At 55.3% G+C, this 22447-nt stretch overlaps 17 non-coding genes across 17 annotated transcripts; all 17 read right to left on the bottom strand.

Moving 5' to 3' along the window:
- Positions 1 to 1045: 1045 nt before the first annotated feature.
- LOC141384092 (U1 spliceosomal RNA) lies at positions 1046 to 1209 on the bottom strand. The gene has a single exon (XR_012405148.1). It is a non-coding gene; the product is annotated as a U1 spliceosomal RNA (small nuclear RNA).
- Positions 1210 to 2350: 1141 nt separating this feature from the next.
- Positions 2351 to 2514, bottom strand: LOC141384100 (U1 spliceosomal RNA). The gene has a single exon (XR_012405156.1). It is a non-coding gene; the product is annotated as a U1 spliceosomal RNA (small nuclear RNA).
- A 1141-nt stretch (positions 2515 to 3655) lies between these two features.
- On the bottom strand, positions 3656 to 3819 carry LOC137494365 (U1 spliceosomal RNA). The gene has a single exon (XR_011014325.2). It is a non-coding gene; the product is annotated as a U1 spliceosomal RNA (small nuclear RNA).
- A 1141-nt stretch (positions 3820 to 4960) lies between these two features.
- Positions 4961 to 5124, bottom strand: LOC141384071 (U1 spliceosomal RNA). Its single transcript, XR_012405124.1, has one exon. It is a non-coding gene; the product is annotated as a U1 spliceosomal RNA (small nuclear RNA).
- A 1141-nt stretch (positions 5125 to 6265) lies between these two features.
- Positions 6266 to 6429, bottom strand: LOC137494218 (U1 spliceosomal RNA). The gene has a single exon (XR_011014178.1). It is a non-coding gene; the product is annotated as a U1 spliceosomal RNA (small nuclear RNA).
- Positions 6430 to 7570: 1141 nt separating this feature from the next.
- Positions 7571 to 7734, bottom strand: LOC137494219 (U1 spliceosomal RNA). Its single transcript, XR_011014179.1, has one exon. It is a non-coding gene; the product is annotated as a U1 spliceosomal RNA (small nuclear RNA).
- A 1141-nt stretch (positions 7735 to 8875) lies between these two features.
- Positions 8876 to 9039, bottom strand: LOC141384068 (U1 spliceosomal RNA). Its single transcript, XR_012405120.1, has one exon. It is a non-coding gene; the product is annotated as a U1 spliceosomal RNA (small nuclear RNA).
- A 1141-nt stretch (positions 9040 to 10180) lies between these two features.
- Positions 10181 to 10344, bottom strand: LOC141384067 (U1 spliceosomal RNA). Its single transcript, XR_012405119.1, has one exon. It is a non-coding gene; the product is annotated as a U1 spliceosomal RNA (small nuclear RNA).
- A 1141-nt stretch (positions 10345 to 11485) lies between these two features.
- LOC141384091 (U1 spliceosomal RNA) lies at positions 11486 to 11649 on the bottom strand. Its single transcript, XR_012405147.1, has one exon. It is a non-coding gene; the product is annotated as a U1 spliceosomal RNA (small nuclear RNA).
- Positions 11650 to 12790: 1141 nt separating this feature from the next.
- LOC141384075 (U1 spliceosomal RNA) lies at positions 12791 to 12954 on the bottom strand. The gene has a single exon (XR_012405128.1). It is a non-coding gene; the product is annotated as a U1 spliceosomal RNA (small nuclear RNA).
- Positions 12955 to 14095: 1141 nt separating this feature from the next.
- Positions 14096 to 14259, bottom strand: LOC141384021 (U1 spliceosomal RNA). Its single transcript, XR_012405068.1, has one exon. It is a non-coding gene; the product is annotated as a U1 spliceosomal RNA (small nuclear RNA).
- A 1141-nt stretch (positions 14260 to 15400) lies between these two features.
- Positions 15401 to 15564, bottom strand: LOC141384107 (U1 spliceosomal RNA). Its single transcript, XR_012405163.1, has one exon. It is a non-coding gene; the product is annotated as a U1 spliceosomal RNA (small nuclear RNA).
- Positions 15565 to 16705: 1141 nt separating this feature from the next.
- LOC141384153 (U1 spliceosomal RNA) lies at positions 16706 to 16869 on the bottom strand. The gene has a single exon (XR_012405209.1). It is a non-coding gene; the product is annotated as a U1 spliceosomal RNA (small nuclear RNA).
- A 1141-nt stretch (positions 16870 to 18010) lies between these two features.
- On the bottom strand, positions 18011 to 18174 carry LOC141384106 (U1 spliceosomal RNA). The gene has a single exon (XR_012405162.1). It is a non-coding gene; the product is annotated as a U1 spliceosomal RNA (small nuclear RNA).
- A 1141-nt stretch (positions 18175 to 19315) lies between these two features.
- On the bottom strand, positions 19316 to 19479 carry LOC141384152 (U1 spliceosomal RNA). The gene has a single exon (XR_012405208.1). It is a non-coding gene; the product is annotated as a U1 spliceosomal RNA (small nuclear RNA).
- Positions 19480 to 20620: 1141 nt separating this feature from the next.
- On the bottom strand, positions 20621 to 20784 carry LOC141384105 (U1 spliceosomal RNA). Its single transcript, XR_012405161.1, has one exon. It is a non-coding gene; the product is annotated as a U1 spliceosomal RNA (small nuclear RNA).
- Positions 20785 to 21925: 1141 nt separating this feature from the next.
- On the bottom strand, positions 21926 to 22089 carry LOC141384104 (U1 spliceosomal RNA). The gene has a single exon (XR_012405160.1). It is a non-coding gene; the product is annotated as a U1 spliceosomal RNA (small nuclear RNA).
- Between the last annotated feature and the right edge of the window lie 358 nt (positions 22090 to 22447).

Genomic DNA, 22447 nt, shown 5'->3' with positions numbered 1-22447 from the left:
ACCCCTGTCTCCTGACGGCGCTGTACTCGCAGCAGACGTGCCTGTGCTTGCAAACCACTCGCTAGTAACTGTGGCAACGCATGAAGGGTTTGAGCTTCCTCCAGATGCTTGCTTCGTGTTTTGTCATCASTTGGGGCTGCCAACACATGGATTCCACTGGACGCACTCGATCTGGGGATAACAGACCCTCTATGGGGGGAGGGGATCCTCCTGTTCTTTCTTTCTTTTCCTCCATCTGTTTTCTTTCTCTACAGATGCCGTTTTTCTCTGCTTAGTTTCTGATTTGGTCTATTTGGACATGTCGACCTCCGGCTTTGCTGCGGTTCGGACCGCCTTTGCCTAGAGCTCCGTGCTTTGCACTCTCGCCTTGTATATTTCGTGTCCTGTTTTCTTACGTCAGCCTATCAGCACAGTGCTCAAACGACATAGCTTGAAGAACACGACGGGATCTACAAACGTTCCGCAGAAGAACTTCACTGACGAAAGCGGAAGCGCTAACGGAACAACCTCCCGCTGCGGGCACCTTACATTCCTGAGACGGGAAACCACCGACGKCTGGCTGCGAAATTGCCTCTGGTTCAGATTGGTTTAGAACCGTCCCTCTGCCCAAAACGCCACAGACGTCTGCAAAAGATTGCAGTTCTTGAAACAGAGTTACCTCTGATCCGAGCAGAAGCGTTCGCTTACTTAACGGCAGATAAAATGATGACCTTTCACACGGTCTGCATTCGTTCCGTCAGTAACAGCGGCAGGCCGGCAAATAGAATCCTGACGTTCCACAGGGCACACTCGCTTGGCGGACAAAAGCCACCGGGGGCTCTCTTTGCGTGTTCCTTCACCTGGTCAAACCGCTTTGAGGGGGGACCTTTCGAGTAGTTTTCGGCGTCTGAACAGACTCTTCTAGCGACGGTTGGGCAGGCCTTCCACAGGCGCGCGCAGCTCAACGGGAGCAAAAGAGGCTGGCCCAAGGGCGAGGAAGAGAGGGAAGCGACGCTCCAGCCGGGTCCGACGCTACCGCCTGAACTCTGTCTTGAACCACTGTGCTCAGGGGAGAGCGCGAACGCAGTCCCCCACTACCAGAAATWATGCAGTCGAGATTCCCACATTTGGGGAATTCGCAGGGGYCAGCGTGGCCGGAGTGCAATGGCCAAGCCTCGCCCTGGGTGAACCACCTTCTTGATCATGGTATCTCCCCTGCCAGGTAAGTATGAGTTGCCGGGCGGCGCAAATGGCAGCCGCCGTTTTCTATCGGCCGTACTCCAGGGCGGTGATGCCCAGCCACCGAGCRTGGGGAATGGGCCAGCAACCCCTGTCTCCTGACGGCGCTGTACTCGCAGCAGACGTGCCTGTGCTTGCAAACCACTCGCTAGTAACTGTGGCAACGCATGAAGGGTTTGAGCTTCCTCCAGATGCTTGCTTCGTGTTTTGTCATCASTTGGGGCTGCCAACACATGGATTCCACTGGACGCACTCGATCTGGGGATAACAGACCCTCTATGGGGGGAGGGGATCCTCCTGTTCTTTCTTTCTTTTCCTCCATCTGTTTTCTTTCTCTACAGATGCCGTTTTTCTCTGCTTAGTTTCTGATTTGGTCTATTTGGACATGTCGACCTCCGGCTTTGCTGCGGTTCGGACCGCCTTTGCCTAGAGCTCCGTGCTTTGCACTCTCGCCTTGTATATTTCGTGTCCTGTTTTCTTACGTCAGCCTATCAGCACAGTGCTCAAACGACATAGCTTGAAGAACACGACGGGATCTACAAACGTTCCGCAGAAGAACTTCACTGACGAAAGCGGAAGCGCTAACGGAACAACCTCCCGCTGCGGGCACCTTACATTCCTGAGACGGGAAACCACCGACGGCTGGCTGCGAAATTGCCTCTGGTTCAGATTGGTTTAGAACCGTCCCTCTGCCCAAAACGCCACAGACGTCTGCAAAAGATTGCAGTTCTTGAAACAGAGTTACCTCTGATCCGAGCAGAAGCGTTCGCTTACTTAACGGCAGATAAAATGATGACCTTTCACACGGTCTGCATTCGTTCCGTCAGTAACAGCGGCAGGCCGGCAAATAGAATCCTGACGTTCCACAGGGCACACTCGCTTGGCGGACAAAAGCCACCGGGGGCTCTCTTTGCGTGTTCCTTCACCTGGTCAAACCGCTTTGAGGGGGGACCTTTCGAGTAGTTTTCGGCGTCTGAACAGACTCTTCTAGCGACGGTTGGGCAGGCCTTCCACAGGCGCGCGCAGCTCAACGGGAGCAAAAGAGGCTGGCCCAAGGGCGAGGAAGAGAGGGAAGCGACGCTCCAGCCGGGTCCGACGCTACCGCCTGAACTCTGTCTTGAACCACTGTGCTCAGGGGAGAGCGCGAACGCAGTCCCCCACTACCAGAAATTATGCAKTCGAGATTCCCACATTTGGGGAATTCGCAGGGGYCAGCGTGGCCGGAGTGCAATGGCCAAGCCTCGCCCTGGGTGAACCACCTTCTTGATCATGGTATCTCCCCTGCCAGGTAAGTATGAGTTGCCGGGCGGCGCAAATGGCAGCCGCCGTTTTCTATCGGCCGTACTCCAGGGCGGTGATGCCCAGCCACCGAGCGTGGGGAATGGGCCAGCAACCCCTGTCTCCTGACGGCGCTGTACTCGCAGCAGACGTGCCTGTGCTTGCAAACCACTCGCTAGTAACTGTGGCAACGCATGAAGGGTTTGAGCTTCCTCCAGATGCTTGCTTCGTGTTTTGTCATCASTTGGGGCTGCCAACACATGGATTCCACTGGACGCACTCGATCTGGGGATAACAGACCCTCTATGGGGGGAGGGGATCCTCCTGTTCTTTCTTTCTTTTCCTCCATCTGTTTTCTTTCTCTACAGATGCCGTTTTTCTCTGCTTAGTTTCTGATTTGGTCTATTTGGACATGTCGACCTCCGGCTTTGCTGCGGTTCGGACCGCCTTTGCCTAGAGCTCCGTGCTTTGCACTCTCGCCTTGTATATTTCGTGTCCTGTTTTCTTACGTCAGCCTATCAGCACAGTGCTCAAACGACATAGCTTGAAGAACACGACGGGATCTACAAACGTTCCGCAGAAGAACTTCACTGACGAAAGCGGAAGCGCTAACGGAACAACCTCCCGCTGCGGGCACCTTACATTCCTGAGACGGGAAACCACCGACGGCTGGCTGCGAAATTGCCTCTGGTTCAGATTGGTTTAGAACCGTCCCTCTGCCCAAAACGCCACAGACGTCTGCAAAAGATTGCAGTTCTTGAAACAGAGTTACCTCTGATCCGAGCAGAAGCGTTCGCTTACTTAACGGCAGATAAAATGATGACCTTTCACACGGTCTGCATTCGTTCCGTCAGTAACAGCGGCAGGCCGGCAAATAGAATCCTGACGTTCCACAGGGCACACTCGCTTGGCGGACAAAAGCCACCGGGGGCTCTCTTTGCGTGTTCCTTCACCTGGTCAAACCGCTTTGAGGGGGGACCTTTCGAGTAGTTTTCGGCGTCTGAACAGACTCTTCTAGCGACGGTTGGGCAGGCCTTCCACAGGCGCGCGCAGCTCAACGGGAGCAAAAGAGGCTGGCCCAAGGGCGAGGAAGAGAGGGAAGCGACGCTCCAGCCGGGTCCGACGCTACCGCCTGAACTCTGTCTTGAACCACTGTGCTCAGGGGAGAGCGCGAACGCAGTCCCCCACTACCAGAAATTATGCAGTCGAGATTCCCACATTTGGGGAATTCGCAGGGGTCAGCGTGGCCGGAGTGCAATGGCCAAGCCTCGCCCTGGGTGAACCACCTTCTTGATCATGGTATCTCCCCTGCCAGGTAAGTATGAGTTGCCGGGCGGCGCAAATGGCAGCCGCCGTTTTCTATCGGCCGTACTCCAGGGCGGTGATGCCCAGCCACCGAGCGTGGGGAATGGGCCAGCAACCCCTGTCTCCTGACGGCGCTGTACTCGCAGCAGACGTGCCTGTGCTTGCAAACCACTCGCTAGTAACTGTGGCAACGCATGAAGGGTTTGAGCTTCCTCCAGATGCTTGCTTCGTGTTTTGTCATCAGTTGGGGCTGCCAACACATGGATTCCACTGGACGCACTCGATCTGGGGATAACAGACCCTCTATGGGGGGAGGGGATCCTCCTGTTCTTTCTTTCTTTTCCTCCATCTGTTTTCTTTCTCTACAGATGCCGTTTTTCTCTGCTTAGTTTCTGATTTGGTCTATTTGGACATGTCGACCTCCGGCTTTGCTGCGGTTCGGACCGCCTTTGCCTAGAGCTCCGTGCTTTGCACTCTCGCCTTGTATATTTCGTGTCCTGTTTTCTTACGTCAGCCTATCAGCACAGTGCTCAAACGACATAGCTTGAAGAACACGACGGGATCTACAAACGTTCCGCAGAAGAACTTCACTGACGAAAGCGGAAGCGCTAACGGAACAACCTCCCGCTGCGGGCACCTTACATTCCTGAGACGGGAAACCACCGACGGCTGGCTGCGAAATTGCCTCTGGTTCAGATTGGTTTAGAACCGTCCCTCTGCCCAAAACGCCACAGACGTCTGCAAAAGATTGCAGTTCTTGAAACAGAGTTACCTCTGATCCGAGCAGAAGCGTTCGCTTACTTAACGGCAGATAAAATGATGACCTTTCACACGGTCTGCATTCGTTCCGTCAGTAACAGCGGCAGGCCGGCAAATAGAATCCTGACGTTCCACAGGGCACACTCGCTTGGCGGACAAAAGCCACCGGGGGCTCTCTTTGCGTGTTCCTTCACCTGGTCAAACCGCTTTGAGGGGGGACCTTTCGAGTAGTTTTCGGCGTCTGAACAGACTCTTCTAGCGACGGTTGGGCAGGCCTTCCACAGGCGCGCGCAGCTCAACGGGAGCAAAAGAGGCTGGCCCAAGGGCGAGGAAGAGAGGGAAGCGACGCTCCAGCCGGGTCCGACGCTACCGCCTGAACTCTGTCTTGAACCACTGTGCTCAGGGGAGAGCGCGAACGCAGTCCCCCACTACCAGAAATWATGCAGTCGAGATTCCCACATTTGGGGAATTCGCAGGGGTCAGCGTGGCCGGAGTGCAATGGCCAAGCCTCGCCCTGGGTGAACCACCTTCTTGATCATGGTATCTCCCCTGCCAGGTAAGTATGAGTTGCCGGGCGGCGCAAATGGCAGCCGCCGTTTTCTATCGGCCGTACTCCAGGGCGGTGATGCCCAGCCACCGAGCGTGGGGAATGGGCCAGCAACCCCTGTCTCCTGACGGCGCTGTACTYGCAGCAGACGTGCCTGTGCTTGCAAACCACTCGCTAGTAACTGTGGCAACGCATGAAGGGTTTGAGCTTCCTCCAGATGCTTGCTTCGTGTTTTGTCATCAGTTGGGGCTGCCAACACATGGATTCCACTGGACGCACTCGATCTGGGGATAACAGACCCTCTATGGGGGGAGGGGATCCTCCTGTTCTTTCTTTCTTTTCCTCCATCTGTTTTCTTTCTCTACAGATGCCGTTTTTCTCTGCTTAGTTTCTGATTTGGTCTATTTGGACATGTCGACCTCCGGCTTTGCTGCGGTTCGGACCGCCTTTGCCTAGAGCTCCGTGCTTTGCACTCTCGCCTTGTATATTTCGTGTCCTGTTTTCTTACGTCAGCCTATCAGCACAGTGCTCAAACGACATAGCTTGAAGAACACGACGGGATCTACAAACGTTCCGCAGAAGAACTTCACTGACGAAAGCGGAAGCGCTAACGGAACAACCTCCCGCTGMGGGCACCTTACATTCCTGAGACGGGAAACCACCGACGGCTGGCTGCGAAATTGCCTCTGGTTCAGATTGGTTTAGAACCGTCCCTCTGCCCAAAACGCCACAGACGTCTGCAAAAGATTGCAGTTCTTGAAACAGAGTTACCTCTGATCCGAGCAGAAGCGTTCGCTTACTTAACGGCAGATAAAATGATGACCTTTCACACGGTCTGCATTCGTTCCGTCAGTAACAGCGGCAGGCCGGCAAATAGAATCCTGACGTTCCACAGGGCACACTCGCTTGGCGGACAAAAGCCACCGGGGGCTCTCTTTGCGTGTTCCTTCACCTGGTCAAACCGCTTTGAGGGGGGACCTTTCGAGTAGTTTTCGGCGTCTGAACAGACTCTTCTAGCGACGGTTGGGCAGGCCTTCCACAGGCGCGCGCAGCTCAACGGGAGCAAAAGAGGCTGGCCCAAGGGCGAGGAAGAGAGGGAAGCGACGCTCCAGCCGGGTCCGACGCTACCGCCTGAACTCTGTCTTGAACCACTGTGCTCAGGGGAGAGCGCGAACGCAGTCCCCCACTACCAGAAATTATGCAGTCGAGATTCCCACATTTGGGGAATTCGCAGGGGTCAGCGTGGCCGGAGTGCAATGGCCAAGCCTCGCCCTGGGTGAACCACCTTCTTGATCATGGTATCTCCCCTGCCAGGTAAGTATGAGTTGCCGGGCGGCGCAAATGGCAGCCGCCGTTTTCTATCGGCCGTACTCCAGGGCGGTGATGCCCAGCCACCGAGCGTGGGGAATGGGCCAGCAACCCCTGTCTCCTGACGGCGCTGTACTYGCAGCAGACGTGCCTGTGCTTGCAAACCACTCGCTAGTAACTGTGGCAACGCATGAAGGGTTTGAGCTTCCTCCAGATGCTTGCTTCGTGTTTTGTCATCASTTGGGGCTGCCAACACATGGATTCCACTGGACGCACTCGATCTGGGGATAACAGACCCTCTATGGGGGGAGGGGATCCTCCTGTTCTTTCTTTCTTTTCCTCCATCTGTTTTCTTTCTCTACAGATGCCGTTTTTCTCTGCTTAGTTTCTGATTTGGTCTATTTGGACATGTCGACCTCCGGCTTTGCTGCGGTTCGGACCGCCTTTGCCTAGAGCTCCGTGCTTTGCACTCTCGCCTTGTATATTTCGTGTCCTGTTTTCTTACGTCAGCCTATCAGCACAGTGCTCAAACGACATAGCTTGAAGAACACGACGGGATCTACAAACGTTCCGCAGAAGAACTTCACTGACGAAAGCGGAAGCGCTAACGGAACAACCTCCCGCTGCGGGCACCTTACATTCCTGAGACGGGAAACCACCGACGGCTGGCTGCGAAATTGCCTCTGGTTCAGATTGGTTTAGAACCGTCCCTCTGCCCAAAACGCCACAGACGTCTGCAAAAGATTGCAGTTCTTGAAACAGAGTTACCTCTGATCCGAGCAGAAGCGTTCGCTTACTTAACGGCAGATAAAATGATGACCTTTCACACGGTCTGCATTCGTTCCGTCAGTAACAGCGGCAGGCCGGCAAATAGAATCCTGACGTTCCACAGGGCACACTCGCTTGGCGGACAAAAGCCACCGGGGGCTCTCTTTGCGTGTTCCTTCACCTGGTCAAACCGCTTTGAGGGGGGACCTTTCGAGTAGTTTTCGGCGTCTGAACAGACTCTTCTAGCGACGGTTGGGCAGGCCTTCCACAGGCGCGCGCAGCTCAACGGGAGCAAAAGAGGCTGGCCCAAGGGCGAGGAAGAGAGGGAAGCGACGCTCCAGCCGGGTCCGACGCTACCGCCTGAACTCTGTCTTGAACCACTGTGCTCAGGGGAGAGCGCGAACGCAGTCCCCCACTACCAGAAATTATGCAGTCGAGATTCCCACATTTGGGGAATTCGCAGGGGTCAGCGTGGCCGGAGTGCAATGGCCAAGCCTCGCCCTGGGTGAACCACCTTCTTGATCATGGTATCTCCCCTGCCAGGTAAGTATGAGTTGCCGGGCGGCGCAAATGGCAGCCGCCGTTTTCTATCGGCCGTACTCCAGGGCGGTGATGCCCAGCCACCGAGCGTGGGGAATGGGCCAGCAACCCCTGTCTCCTGACGGCGCTGTACTYGCAGCAGACGTGCCTGTGCTTGCAAACCACTCGCTAGTAACTGTGGCAACGCATGAAGGGTTTGAGCTTCCTCCAGATGCTTGCTTCGTGTTTTGTCATCAGTTGGGGCTGCCAACACATGGATTCCACTGGACGCACTCGATCTGGGGATAACAGACCCTCTATGGGGGGAGGGGATCCTCCTGTTCTTTCTTTCTTTTCCTCCATCTGTTTTCTTTCTCTACAGATGCCGTTTTTCTCTGCTTAGTTTCTGATTTGGTCTATTTGGACATGTCGACCTCCGGCTTTGCTGCGGTTCGGACCGCCTTTGCCTAGAGCTCCGTGCTTTGCACTCTCGCCTTGTATATTTCGTGTCCTGTTTTCTTACGTCAGCCTATCAGCACAGTGCTCAAACGACATAGCTTGAAGAACACGACGGGATCTACAAACGTTCCGCAGAAGAACTTCACTGACGAAAGCGGAAGCGCTAACGGAACAACCTCCCGCTGMGGGCACCTTACATTCCTGAGACGGGAAACCACCGACGGCTGGCTGCGAAATTGCCTCTGGTTCAGATTGGTTTAGAACCGTCCCTCTGCCCAAAACGCCACAGACGTCTGCAAAAGATTGCAGTTCTTGAAACAGAGTTACCTCTGATCCGAGCAGAAGCGTTCGCTTACTTAACGGCAGATAAAATGATGACCTTTCACACGGTCTGCATTCGTTCCGTCAGTAACAGCGGCAGGCCGGCAAATAGAATCCTGACGTTCCACAGGGCACACTCGCTTGGCGGACAAAAGCCACCGGGGGCTCTCTTTGCGTGTTCCTTCACCTGGTCAAACCGCTTTGAGGGGGGACCTTTCGAGTAGTTTTCGGCGTCTGAACAGACTCTTCTAGCGACGGTTGGGCAGGCCTTCCACAGGCGCGCGCAGCTCAACGGGAGCAAAAGAGGCTGGCCCAAGGGCGAGGAAGAGAGGGAAGCGACGCTCCAGCCGGGTCCGACGCTACCGCCTGAACTCTGTCTTGAACCACTGTGCTCAGGGGAGAGCGCGAACGCAGTCCCCCACTACCAGAAATTATGCAGTCGAGATTCCCACATTTGGGGAATTCGCAGGGGYCAGCGTGGCCGGAGTGCAATGGCCAAGCCTCGCCCTGGGTGAACCACCTTCTTGATCATGGTATCTCCCCTGCCAGGTAAGTATGAGTTGCCGGGCGGCGCAAATGGCAGCCGCCGTTTTCTATCGGCCGTACTCCAGGGCGGTGATGCCCAGCCACCGAGCGTGGGGAATGGGCCAGCAACCCCTGTCTCCTGACGGCGCTGTACTYGCAGCAGACGTGCCTGTGCTTGCAAACCACTCGCTAGTAACTGTGGCAACGCATGAAGGGTTTGAGCTTCCTCCAGATGCTTGCTTCGTGTTTTGTCATCASTTGGGGCTGCCAACACATGGATTCCACTGGACGCACTCGATCTGGGGATAACAGACCCTCTATGGGGGGAGGGGATCCTCCTGTTCTTTCTTTCTTTTCCTCCATCTGTTTTCTTTCTCTACAGATGCCGTTTTTCTCTGCTTAGTTTCTGATTTGGTCTATTTGGACATGTCGACCTCCGGCTTTGCTGCGGTTCGGACCGCCTTTGCCTAGAGCTCCGTGCTTTGCACTCTCGCCTTGTATATTTCGTGTCCTGTTTTCTTACGTCAGCCTATCAGCACAGTGCTCAAACGACATAGCTTGAAGAACACGACGGGATCTACAAACGTTCCGCAGAAGAACTTCACTGACGAAAGCGGAAGCGCTAACGGAACAACCTCCCGCTGMGGGCACCTTACATTCCTGAGACGGGAAACCACCGACGGCTGGCTGCGAAATTGCCTCTGGTTCAGATTGGTTTAGAACCGTCCCTCTGCCCAAAACGCCACAGACGTCTGCAAAAGATTGCAGTTCTTGAAACAGAGTTACCTCTGATCCGAGCAGAAGCGTTCGCTTACTTAACGGCAGATAAAATGATGACCTTTCACACGGTCTGCATTCGTTCCGTCAGTAACAGCGGCAGGCCGGCAAATAGAATCCTGACGTTCCACAGGGCACACTCGCTTGGCGGACAAAAGCCACCGGGGGCTCTCTTTGCGTGTTCCTTCACCTGGTCAAACCGCTTTGAGGGGGGACCTTTCGAGTAGTTTTCGGCGTCTGAACAGACTCTTCYAGCGACGGTTGGGCAGGCCTTCCACAGGCGCGCGCAGCTCAACGGGAGCAAAAGAGGCTGGCCCAAGGGCGAGGAAGAGAGGGAAGCGACGCTCCAGCCGGGTCCGACGCTACCGCCTGAACTCTGTCTTGAACCACTGTGCTCAGGGGAGAGCGCGAACGCAGTCCCCCACTACCAGAAATTATGCAGTCGAGATTCCCACATTTGGGGAATTCGCAGGGGYCAGCGTGGCCGGAGTGCAATGGCCAAGCCTCGCCCTGGGTGAACCACCTTCTTGATCATGGTATCTCCCCTGCCAGGTAAGTATGAGTTGCCGGGCGGCGCAAATGGCAGCCGCCGTTTTCTATCGGCCGTACTCCAGGGCGGTGATGCCCAGCCACCGAGCGTGGGGAATGGGCCAGCAACCCCTGTCTCCTGACGGCGCTGTACTYGCAGCAGACGTGCCTGTGCTTGCAAACCACTCGCTAGTAACTGTGGCAACGCATGAAGGGTTTGAGCTTCCTCCAGATGCTTGCTTCGTGTTTTGTCATCACTTGGGGCTGCCAACACATGGATTCCACTGGACGCACTCGATCTGGGGATAACAGACCCTCTATGGGGGGAGGGGATCCTCCTGTTCTTTCTTTCTTTTCCTCCATCTGTTTTCTTTCTCTACAGATGCCGTTTTTCTCTGCTTAGTTTCTGATTTGGTCTATTTGGACATGTCGACCTCCGGCTTTGCTGCGGTTCGGACCGCCTTTGCCTAGAGCTCCGTGCTTTGCACTCTCGCCTTGTATATTTCGTGTCCTGTTTTCTTACGTCAGCCTATCAGCACAGTGCTCAAACGACATAGCTTGAAGAACACGACGGGATCTACAAACGTTCCGCAGAAGAACTTCACTGACGAAAGCGGAAGCGCTAACGGAACAACCTCCCGCTGCGGGCACCTTACATTCCTGAGACGGGAAACCACCGACGGCTGGCTGCGAAATTGCCTCTGGTTCAGATTGGTTTAGAACCGTCCCTCTGCCCAAAACGCCACAGACGTCTGCAAAAGATTGCAGTTCTTGAAACAGAGTTACCTCTGATCCGAGCAGAAGCGTTCGCTTACTTAACGGCAGATAAAATGATGACCTTTCACACGGTCTGCATTCGTTCCGTCAGTAACAGCGGCAGGCCGGCAAATAGAATCCTGACGTTCCACAGGGCACACTCGCTTGGCGGACAAAAGCCACCGGGGGCTCTCTTTGCGTGTTCCTTCACCTGGTCAAACCGCTTTGAGGGGGGACCTTTCGAGTAGTTTTCGGCGTCTGAACAGACTCTTCTAGCGACGGTTGGGCAGGCCTTCCACAGGCGCGCGCAGCTCAACGGGAGCAAAAGAGGCTGGCCCAAGGGCGAGGAAGAGAGGGAAGCGACGCTCCAGCCGGGTCCGACGCTACCGCCTGAACTCTGTCTTGAACCACTGTGCTCAGGGGAGAGCGCGAACGCAGTCCCCCACTACCAGAAATTATGCAGTCGAGATTCCCACATTTGGGGAATTCGCAGGGGTCAGCGTGGCCGGAGTGCAATGGCCAAGCCTCGCCCTGGGTGAACCACCTTCTTGATCATGGTATCTCCCCTGCMAGGTAAGTATGAGTTGCCGGGCGGCGCAAATGGCAGCCGCCGTTTTCTATCGGCCGTACTCCAGGGCGGTGATGCCCAGCCACCGAGCGTGGGGAATGGGCCAGCAACCCCTGTCTCCTGACGGCGCTGTACTTGCAGCAGACGTGCCTGTGCTTGCAAACCACTCGCTAGTAACTGTGGCAACGCATGAAGGGTTTGAGCTTCCTCCAGATGCTTGCTTCGTGTTTTGTCATCASTTGGGGCTGCCAACACATGGATTCCACTGGACGCACTCGATCTGGGGATAACAGACCCTCTATGGGGGGAGGGGATCCTCCTGTTCTTTCTTTCTTTTCCTCCATCTGTTTTCTTTCTCTACAGATGCCGTTTTTCTCTGCTTAGTTTCTGATTTGGTCTATTTGGACATGTCGACCTCCGGCTTTGCTGCGGTTCGGACCGCCTTTGCCTAGAGCTCCGTGCTTTGCACTCTCGCCTTGTATATTTCGTGTCCTGTTTTCTTACGTCAGCCTATCAGCACAGTGCTCAAACGACATAGCTTGAAGAACACGACGGGATCTACAAACGTTCCGCAGAAGAACTTCACTGACGAAAGCGGAAGCGCTAACGGAACAACCTCCCGCTGMGGGCACCTTACATTCCTGAGACGGGAAACCACCGACSGCTGGCTGCGAAATTGCCTCTGGTTCAGATTGGTTTAGAACCGTCCCTCTGCCCAAAACGCCACAGACGTCTGCAAAAGATTGCAGTTCTTGAAACAGAGTTACCTCTGATCCGAGCAGAAGCGTTCGCTTACTTAACGGCAGATAAAATGATGACCTTTCACACGGTCTGCATTCGTTCCGTCAGTAACAGCGGCAGGCCGGCAAATAGAATCCTGACGTTCCACAGGGCACACTCGCTTGGCGGACAAAAGCCACCGGGGGCTCTCTTTGCGTGTTCCTTCACCTGGTCAAACCGCTTTGAGGGGGGACCTTTCGAGTAGTTTTCGGCGTCTGAACAGACTCTTCTAGCGACGGTTGGGCAGGCCTTCCACAGGCGCGCGCAGCTCAACGGGAGCAAAAGAGGCTGGCCCAAGGGCGAGGAAGAGAGGGAAGCGACGCTCCAGCCGGGTCCGACGCTACCGCCTGAACTCTGTCTTGAACCACTGTGCTCAGGGGAGAGCGCGAACGCAGTCCCCCACTACCAGAAATTATGCAGTCGAGATTCCCACATTTGGGGAATTCGCAGGGGCCAGCGTGGCCGGAGTGCAATGGCCAAGCCTCGCCCTGGGTGAACCACCTTCTTGATCATGGTATCTCCCCTGCCAGGTAAGTATGAGTTGCCGGGCGGCGCAAATGGCAGCCGCCGTTTTCTATCGGCCGTACTCCAGGGCGGTGATGCCCAGCCACCGAGCGTGGGGAATGGGCCAGCAACCCCTGTCTCCTGACGGCGCTGTACTCGCAGCAGACGTGCCTGTGCTTGCAAACCACTCGCTAGTAACTGTGGCAACGCATGAAGGGTTTGAGCTTCCTCCAGATGCTTGCTTCGTGTTTTGTCATCACTTGGGGCTGCCAACACATGGATTCCACTGGACGCACTCGATCTGGGGATAACAGACCCTCTATGGGGGGAGGGGATCCTCCTGTTCTTTCTTTCTTTTCCTCCATCTGTTTTCTTTCTCTACAGATGCCGTTTTTCTCTGCTTAGTTTCTGATTTGGTCTATTTGGACATGTCGACCTCCGGCTTTGCTGCGGTTCGGACCGCCTTTGCCTAGAGCTCCGTGCTTTGCACTCTCGCCTTGTATATTTCGTGTCCTGTTTTCTTACGTCAGCCTATCAGCACAGTGCTCAAACGACATAGCTTGAAGAACACGACGGGATCTACAAACGTTCCGCAGAAGAACTTCACTGACGAAAGCGGAAGCGCTAACGGAACAACCTCCCGCTGCGGGCACCTTACATTCCTGAGACGGGAAACCACCGACGGCTGGCTGCGAAATTGCCTCTGGTTCAGATTGGTTTAGAACCGTCCCTCTGCCCAAAACGCCACAGACGTCTGCAAAAGATTGCAGTTCTTGAAACAGAGTTACCTCTGATCCGAGCAGAAGCGTTCGCTTACTTAACGGCAGATAAAATGATGACCTTTCACACGGTCTGCATTCGTTCCGTCAGTAACAGCGGCAGGCCGGCAAATAGAATCCTGACGTTCCACAGGGCACACTCGCTTGGCGGACAAAAGCCACCGGGGGCTCTCTTTGCGTGTTCCTTCACCTGGTCAAACCGCTTTGAGGGGGGACCTTTCGAGTAGTTTTCGGCGTCTGAACAGACTCTTCTAGCGACGGTTGGGCAGGCCTTCCACAGGCGCGCGCAGCTCAACGGGAGCAAAAGAGGCTGGCCCAAGGGCGAGGAAGAGAGGGAAGCGACGCTCCAGCCGGGTCCGACGCTACCGCCTGAACTCTGTCTTGAACCACTGTGCTCAGGGGAGAGCGCGAACGCAGTCCCCCACTACCAGAAATTATGCAGTCGAGATTCCCACATTTGGGGAATTCGCAGGGGTCAGCGTGGCCGGAGTGCAATGGCCAAGCCTCGCCCTGGGTGAACCACCTTCTTGATCATGGTATCTCCCCTGCCAGGTAAGTATGAGTTGCCGGGCGGCGCAAATGGCAGCCGCCGTTTTCTATCGGCCGTACTCCAGGGCGGTGATGCCCAGCCACCGAGCGTGGGGAATGGGCCAGCAACCCCTGTCTCCTGACGGCGCTGTACTTGCAGCAGACGTGCCTGTGCTTGCAAACCACTCGCTAGTAACTGTGGCAACGCATGAAGGGTTTGAGCTTCCTCCAGATGCTTGCTTCGTGTTTTGTCATCAGTTGGGGCTGCCAACACATGGATTCCACTGGACGCACTCGATCTGGGGATAACAGACCCTCTATGGGGGGAGGGGATTCTCCTGTTCTTTCTTTCTTTTCCTCCATCTGTTTTCTTTCTCTACAGATGCCGTTTTTCTCTGCTTAGTTTCTGATTTGGTCTATTTGGACATGTCGACCTCCGGCTTTGCTGCGGTTCGGACCGCCTTTGCCTAGAGCTCCGTGCTTTGCACTCTCGCCTTGTATATTTCGTGTCCTGTTTTCTTACGTCAGCCTATCAGCACAGTGCTCAAACGACATAGCTTGAAGAACACGACGGGATCTACAAACGTTCCGCAGAAGAACTTCACTGACGAAAGCGGAAGCGCTAACGGAACAACCTCCCGCTGCGGGCACCTTACATTCCTGAGACGGGAAACCACCGACGGCTGGCTGCGAAATTGCCTCTGGTTCAGATTGGTTTAGAACCGTCCCTCTGCCCAAAACGCCACAGACGTCTGCAAAAGATTGCAGTTCTTGAAACAGAGTTACCTCTGATCCGAGCAGAAGCGTTCGCTTACTTAACGGCAGATAAAATGATGACCTTTCACACGGTCTGCATTCGTTCCGTCAGTAACAGCGGCAGGCCGGCAAATAGAATCCTGACGTTCCACAGGGCACACTCGCTTGGCGGACAAAAGCCACCGGGGGCTCTCTTTGCGTGTTCCTTCACCTGGTCAAACCGCTTTGAGGGGGGACCTTTCGAGTAGTTTTCGGCGTCTGAACAGACTCTTCTAGCGACGGTTGGGCAGGCCTTCCACAGGCGCGCGCAGCTCAACGGGAGCAAAAGAGGCTGGCCCAAGGGCGAGGAAGAGAGGGAAGCGACGCTCCAGCCGGGTCCGACGCTACCGCCTGAACTCTGTCTTGAACCACTGTGCTCAGGGGAGAGCGCGAACGCAGTCCCCCACTACCAGAAATTATGCAGTCGAGATTCCCACATTTGGGGAATTCGCAGGGGTCAGCGTGGCCGGAGTGCAATGGCCAAGCCTCGCCCTGGGTGAACCACCTTCTTGATCATGGTATCTCCCCTGCAAGGTAAGTATGAGTTGCCGGGCGGCGCAAATGGCAGCCGCCGTTTTCTATCGGCCGTACTCCAGGGCGGTGATGCCCAGCCACCGAGCGTGGGGAATGGGCCAGCAACCCCTGTCTCCTGACGGCGCTGTACTCGCAGCAGACGTGCCTGTGCTTGCAAACCACTCGCTAGTAACTGTGGCAACGCATGAAGGGTTTGAGCTTCCTCCAGATGCTTGCTTCGTGTTTTGTCATCACTTGGGGCTGCCAACACATGGATTCCACTGGACGCACTCGATCTGGGGATAACAGACCCTCTATGGGGGGAGGGGATCCTCCTGTTCTTTCTTTCTTTTCCTCCATCTGTTTTCTTTCTCTACAGATGCCGTTTTTCTCTGCTTAGTTTCTGATTTGGTCTATTTGGACATGTCGACCTCCGGCTTTGCTGCGGTTCGGACCGCCTTTGCCTAGAGCTCCGTGCTTTGCACTCTCGCCTTGTATATTTCGTGTCCTGTTTTCTTACGTCAGCCTATCAGCACAGTGCTCAAACGACATAGCTTGAAGAACACGACGGGATCTACAAACGTTCCGCAGAAGAACTTCACTGACGAAAGCGGAAGCGCTAACGGAACAACCTCCCGCTGCGGGCACCTTACATTCCTGAGACGGGAAACCACCGACGGCTGGCTGCGAAATTGCCTCTGGTTCAGATTGGTTTAGAACCGTCCCTCTGCCCAAAACGCCACAGACGTCTGCAAAAGATTGCAGTTCTTGAAACAGAGTTACCTCTGATCCGAGCAGAAGCGTTCGCTTACTTAACGGCAGATAAAATGATGACCTTTCACACGGTCTGCATTCGTTCCGTCAGTAACAGCGGCAGGCCGGCAAATAGAATCCTGACGTTCCACAGGGCACACTCGCTTGGCGGACAAAAGCCACCGGGGGCTCTCTTTGCGTGTTCCTTCACCTGGTCAAACCGCTTTGAGGGGGGACCTTTCGAGTAGTTTTCGGCGTCTGAACAGACTCTTCTAGCGACGGTTGGGCAGGCCTTCCACAGGCGCGCGCAGCTCAACGGGAGCAAAAGAGGCTGGCCCAAGGGCGAGGAAGAGAGGGAAGCGACGCTCCAGCCGGGTCCGACGCTACCGCCTGAACTCTGTCTTGAACCACTGTGCTCAGGGGAGAGCGCGAACGCAGTCCCCCACTACCAGAAATTATGCAGTCGAGATTCCCACATTTGGGGAATTCGCAGGGGTCAGCGTGGCCGGAGTGCAATGGCCAAGCCTCGCCCTGGGTGAACCAGCTTCTTGATCATGGTATCTCCCCTGCAAGGTAAGTATGAGTTGCCGGGCGGCGCAAATGGCAGCCGCCGTTTTCTATCGGCCGTACTCCAGGGCGGTGATGCCCAGCCACCGAGCGTGGGGAATGGGCCAGCAACCCCTGTCTCCTGACGGCGCTGTACTTGCAGCAGACGTGCCTGTGCTTGCAAACCACTCGCTAGTAACTGTGGCAACGCATGAAGGGTTTGAGCTTCCTCCAGATGCTTGCTTCGTGTTTTGTCATCAGTTGGGGCTGCCAACACATGGATTCCACTGGACGCACTCGATCTGGGGATAACAGACCCTCTATGGGGGGAGGGGATCCTCCTGTTCTTTCTTTCTTTTCCTCCATCTGTTTTCTTTCTCTACAGATGCCGTTTTTCTCTGCTTAGTTTCTGATTTGGTCTATTTGGACATGTCGACCTCCGGCTTTGCTGCGGTTCGGACCGCCTTTGCCTAGAGCTCCGTGCTTTGCACTCTCGCCTTGTATATTTCGTGTCCTGTTTTCTTACGTCAGCCTATCAGCACAGTGCTCAAACGACATAGCTTGAAGAACACGACGGGATCTACAAACGTTCCGCAGAAGAACTTCACTGACGAAAGCGGAAGCGCTAACGGAACAACCTCCCGCTGCGGGCACCTTACATTCCTGAGACGGGAAACCACCGACGGCTGGCTGCGAAATTGCCTCTGGTTCAGATTGGTTTAGAACCGTCCCTCTGCCCAAAACGCCACAGACGTCTGCAAAAGATTGCAGTTCTTGAAACAGAGTTACCTCTGATCCGAGCAGAAGCGTTCGCTTACTTAACGGCAGATAAAATGATGACCTTTCACACGGTCTGCATTCGTTCCGTCAGTAACAGCGGCAGGCCGGCAAATAGAATCCTGACGTTCCACAGGGCACACTCGCTTGGCGGACAAAAGCCACCGGGGGCTCTCTTTGCGTGTTCCTTCACCTGGTCAAACCGCTTTGAGGGGGGACCTTTCGAGTAGTTTTCGGCGTCTGAACAGACTCTTCTAGCGACGGTTGGGCAGGCCTTCCACAGGCGCGCGCAGCTCAACGGGAGCAAAAGAGGCTGGCCCAAGGGCGAGGAAGAGAGGGAAGCGACGCTCCAGCCGGGTCCGACGCTACCGCCTGAACTCTGTCTTGAACCACTGTGCTCAGGGGAGAGCGCGAACGCAGTCCCCCACTACCAGAAATTATGCAGTCGAGATTCCCACATTTGGGGAATTCGCAGGGGTCAGCGTGGCCGGAGTGCAATGGCCAAGCCTCGCCCTGGGTGAACCACCTTCTTGATCATGGTATCTCCCCTGCAAGGTAAGTATGAGTTGCCGGGCGGCGCAAATGGCAGCCGCCGTTTTCTATCGGCCGTACTCCAGGGCGGTGATGCCCAGCCACCGAGCGTGGGGAATGGGCCAGCAACCCCTGTCTCCTGACGGCGCTGTACTTGCAGCAGACGTGCCTGTGCTTGCAAACCACTCGCTAGTAACTGTGGCAACGCATGAAGGGTTTGAGCTTCCTCCAGATGCTTGCTTCGGGTTTTGTCATCACTTGGGGCTGCCAACACATGGATTCCACTGGACGCACTCGATCTGGGGATAACAGACCCTCTATGGGGGGAGGGGATCCTCCTGTTCTTTCTTTCTTTTCCTCCATCTGTTTTCTTTCTCTACAGATGCCGTTTTTCTCTGCTTAGTTTCTGATTTGGTCTATTTGGACATGTCGACCTCCGGCTTTGCTGCGGTTCGGACCGCCTTTGCCTAGAGCTCCGTGCTTTGCACTCTCGCCTTGTATATTTCGTGTCCTGTTTTCTTACGTCAGCCTATCAGCACAGTGCTCAAACGACATAGCTTGAAGAACACGACGGGATCTACAAACGTTCCGCAGAAGAACTTCACTGACGAAAGCGGAAGCGCTAACGGAACAACCTCCCGCTGCGGGCACCTTACATTCCTGAGACGGGAAACCACCGACGGCTGGCTGCGAAATTGCCTCTGGTTCAGATTGGTTTAGAACCGTCCCTCTGCCCAAAACGCCACAGACGTCTGCAAAAGATTGCAGTTCTTGAAACAGAGTTACCTCTGATCCGAGCAGAAGCGTTCGCTTACTTAACGGCAGATAAAATGATGACCTTTCACACGGTCTGCATTCGTTCCGTCAGTAACAGCGGCAGGCCGGCAAATAGAATCCTGACGTTCCACAGGGCACACTCGCTTGGCGGACAAAAGCCACCGGGGGCTCTCTTTGCGTGTTCCTTCACCTGGTCAAACCGCTTTGAGGGGGGACCTTTCGAGTAGTTTTCGGCGTCTGAACAGACTCTTCTAGCGACGGTTGGGCAGGCCTTCCACAGGCGCGCGCAGCTCAACGGGAGCAAAAGAGGCTGGCCCAAGGGCGAGGAAGAGAGGGAAGCGACGCTCCAGCCGGGTCCGACGCTACCGCCTGAACTCTGTCTTGAACCACTGTGCTCAGGGGAGAGCGCGAACGCAGTCCCCCACTACCAGAAATTATGCAGTCGAGATTCCCACATTTGGGGAATTCGCAGGGGTCAGCGTGGCCGGAGTGCAATGGCCAAGCCTCGCCCTGGGTGAACCAGCTTCTTGATCATGGTATCTCCCCTGCAAGGTAAGTATGAGTTGCCGGGCGGCGCAAATGGCAGCCGCCGTTTTCTATCGGCCGTACTCCAGGGCGGTGATGCCCAGCCACCGAGCGTGGGGAATGGGCCAGCAACCCCTGTCTCCTGACGGCGCTGTACTTGCAGCAGACGTGCCTGTGCTTGCAAACCACTCGCTAGTAACTGTGGCAACGCATGAAGGGTTTGAGCTTCCTCCAGATGCTTGCTTCGTGTTTTGTCATCACTTGGGGCTGCCAACACATGGATTCCACTGGACGCACTCGATCTGGGGATAACAGACCCTCTATGGGGGGAGGGGATCCTCCTGTTCTTTCTTTCTTTTCCTCCATCTGTTTTCTTTCTCTACAGATGCCGTTTTTCTCTGCTTAGTTTCTGATTTGGTCTATTTGGACATGTCGACCTCCGGCTTTGCTGCGGTTCGGACCGCCTTTGCCTAGAGCTCCGTGCTTTGCACTCTCGCCTTGTATATTTCGTGTCCTGTTTTCTTACGTCAGCCTATCAGCACAGTGCTCAAACGACATAGCTTGAAGAACACGACGGGATCTACAAACGTTCCGCAGAAGAACTTCACTGACGAAAGCGGAAGCGCTAACGGAACAACCTCCCGCTGCGGGCACCTTACATTCCTGAGACGGGAAACCACCGACGGCTGGCTGCGAAATTGCCTCTGGTTCAGATTGGTTTAGAACCGTCCCTCTGCCCAAAACGCCACAGACGTCTGCAAAAGATTGCAGTTCTTGAAACAGAGTTACCTCTGATCCGAGCAGAAGCGTTCGCTTACTTAACGGCAGATAAAATGATGACCTTTCACACGGTCTGCATTCGTTCCGTCAGTAACAGCGGCAGGCCGGCAAATAGAATCCTGACGTTCCACAGGGCACACTCGCTTGGCGGACAAAAGCCACCGGGGGCTCTCTTTGCGTGTTCCTTCACCTGGTCAAACCGCTTTGAGGGGGGACCTTTCGAGTAGTTTTCGGCGTCTGAACAGACTCTTCTAGCGACGGTTGGGCAGGCCTTCCACAGGCGCGCGCAGCTCAACGGGAGCAAAAGAGGCTGGCCCAAGGGCGAGGAAGAGAGGGAAGCGACGCTCCAGCCGGGTCCGACGCTACCGCCTGAACTCTGTCTTGAACCACTGTGCTCAGGGGAGAGCGCGAACGCAGTCCCCCACTACCAGAAATTATGCAGTCGAGATTCCCACATTTGGGGAATTCGCAGGGGTCAGCGTGGCCGGAGTGCAATGGCCAAGCCTCGCCCTGGGTGAACCACCTTCTTGATCATGGTATCTCCCCTGCAAGGTAAGTATGAGTTGCCGGGCGGCGCAAATGGCAGCCGCCGTTTTCTATCGGCCGTACTCCAGGGCGGTGATGCCCAGCCACCGAGCGTGGGGAATGGGCCAGCAACCCCTGTCTCCTGACGGCGCTGTACTTGCAGCAGACGTGCCTGTGCTTGCAAACCACTCGCTAGTAACTGTGGCAACGCATGAAGGGTTTGAGCTTCCTCCAGATGCTTGCTTCGTGTTTTGTCATCACTTGGGGCTGCCAACACATGGATTCCACTGGACGCACTCGATCTGGGGATAACAGACCCTCTATGGGGGGAGGGGATCCTCCTGTTCTTTCTTTCTTTTCCTCCATCTGTTTTCTTTCTCTACAGATGCCGTTTTTCTCTGCTTAGTTTCTGATTTGGTCTATTTGGACATGTCGACCTCCGGCTTTGCTGCGGTTCGGACCGCCTTTGCCTAGAGCTCCGTGCTTTGCACTCTCGCCTTGTATATTTCGTGTCCTGTTTTCTTACGTCAGCCTATCAGCACAGTGCTCAAACGACATAGCTTGAAGAACACGACGGGATCTACAAACGTTCCGCAGAAGAACTTCACTGACGAAAGCGGAAGCGCTAACGGAACAACCTCCCGCTGCGGGCACCTTACATTCCTGAGACGGGAAACCACCGACCGCTGGCTGCGAAATTGCCTCTGGTTCAGATTGGTTTAGAACCGTCCCTCTGCCCAAAACGCCACAGACGTCTGCAAAAGATTGCAGTTCTTGAAACAGAGTTACCTCTGATCCGAGCAGAAGCGTTCGCTTACTTAACGGCAGATAAAATGATGACCTTTCACACGGTCTGCATTCGTTCCGTCAGTAACAGCGGCAGGCCGGCAAATAGAATCCTGACGTTCCACAGGGCACACTCGCTTGGCGGACAAAAGCCACCGGGGGCTCTCTTTGCGTGTTCCTTCACCTGGTCAAACCGCTTTGAGGGGGGACCTTTCGAGTAGTTTTCGGCGTCTGAACAGACTCTTCTAGCGACGGTTGGGCAGGCCTTCCACAGGCGCGCGCAGCTCAACGGGAGCAAAAGAGGCTGGCCCAAGGGCGAGGAAGAGAGGGAAGCGACGCTCCAGCCGGGTCCGACGCTACCGCCTGAACTCTGTCTTGAACCACTGTGCTCAGGGGAGAGCGCGAACGCAGTCCCCCACTACCAGAAATTATGCAGTCGAGATTCCCACATTTGGGGAATTCGCAGGGGTCAGCGTGGCCGGAGTGCAATGGCCAAGCCTCGCCCTGGGTGAACCACCTTCTTGATCATGGTATCTCCCCTGCAAGGTAAGTATGAGTTGCCGGGCGGCGCAAATGGCAGCCGCCGTTTTCTATCGGCCGTACTCCAGGGCGGTGATGCCCAGCCACCGAGCGTGGGGAATGGGCCAGCAACCCCTGTCTCCTGACGGCGCTGTACTTGCAGCAGACGTGCCTGTGCTTGCAAACCACTCGCTAGTAACTGTGGCAACGCATGAAGGGTTTGAGCTTCCTCCAGATGCTTGCTTCGTGTTTTGTCATCACTTGGGGCTGCCAACACATGGATTCCACTGGACGCACTCGATCTGGGGATAACAGACCCTCTATGGGGGGAGGGGATCCTCCTGTTCTTTCTTTCTTTTCCTCCATCTGTTTTCTTTCTCTACAGATGCCGTT

Source organism: Danio rerio, chromosome 4 (assembly GCF_049306965.1).
Source record: "Danio rerio strain Tuebingen ecotype United States chromosome 4, GRCz12tu, whole genome shotgun sequence".
Taxonomy (NCBI): Eukaryota; Metazoa; Chordata; class Actinopteri; order Cypriniformes; family Danionidae; genus Danio; species Danio rerio.
This window is presented reverse-complemented; position numbering and strand designations above follow the sequence as displayed.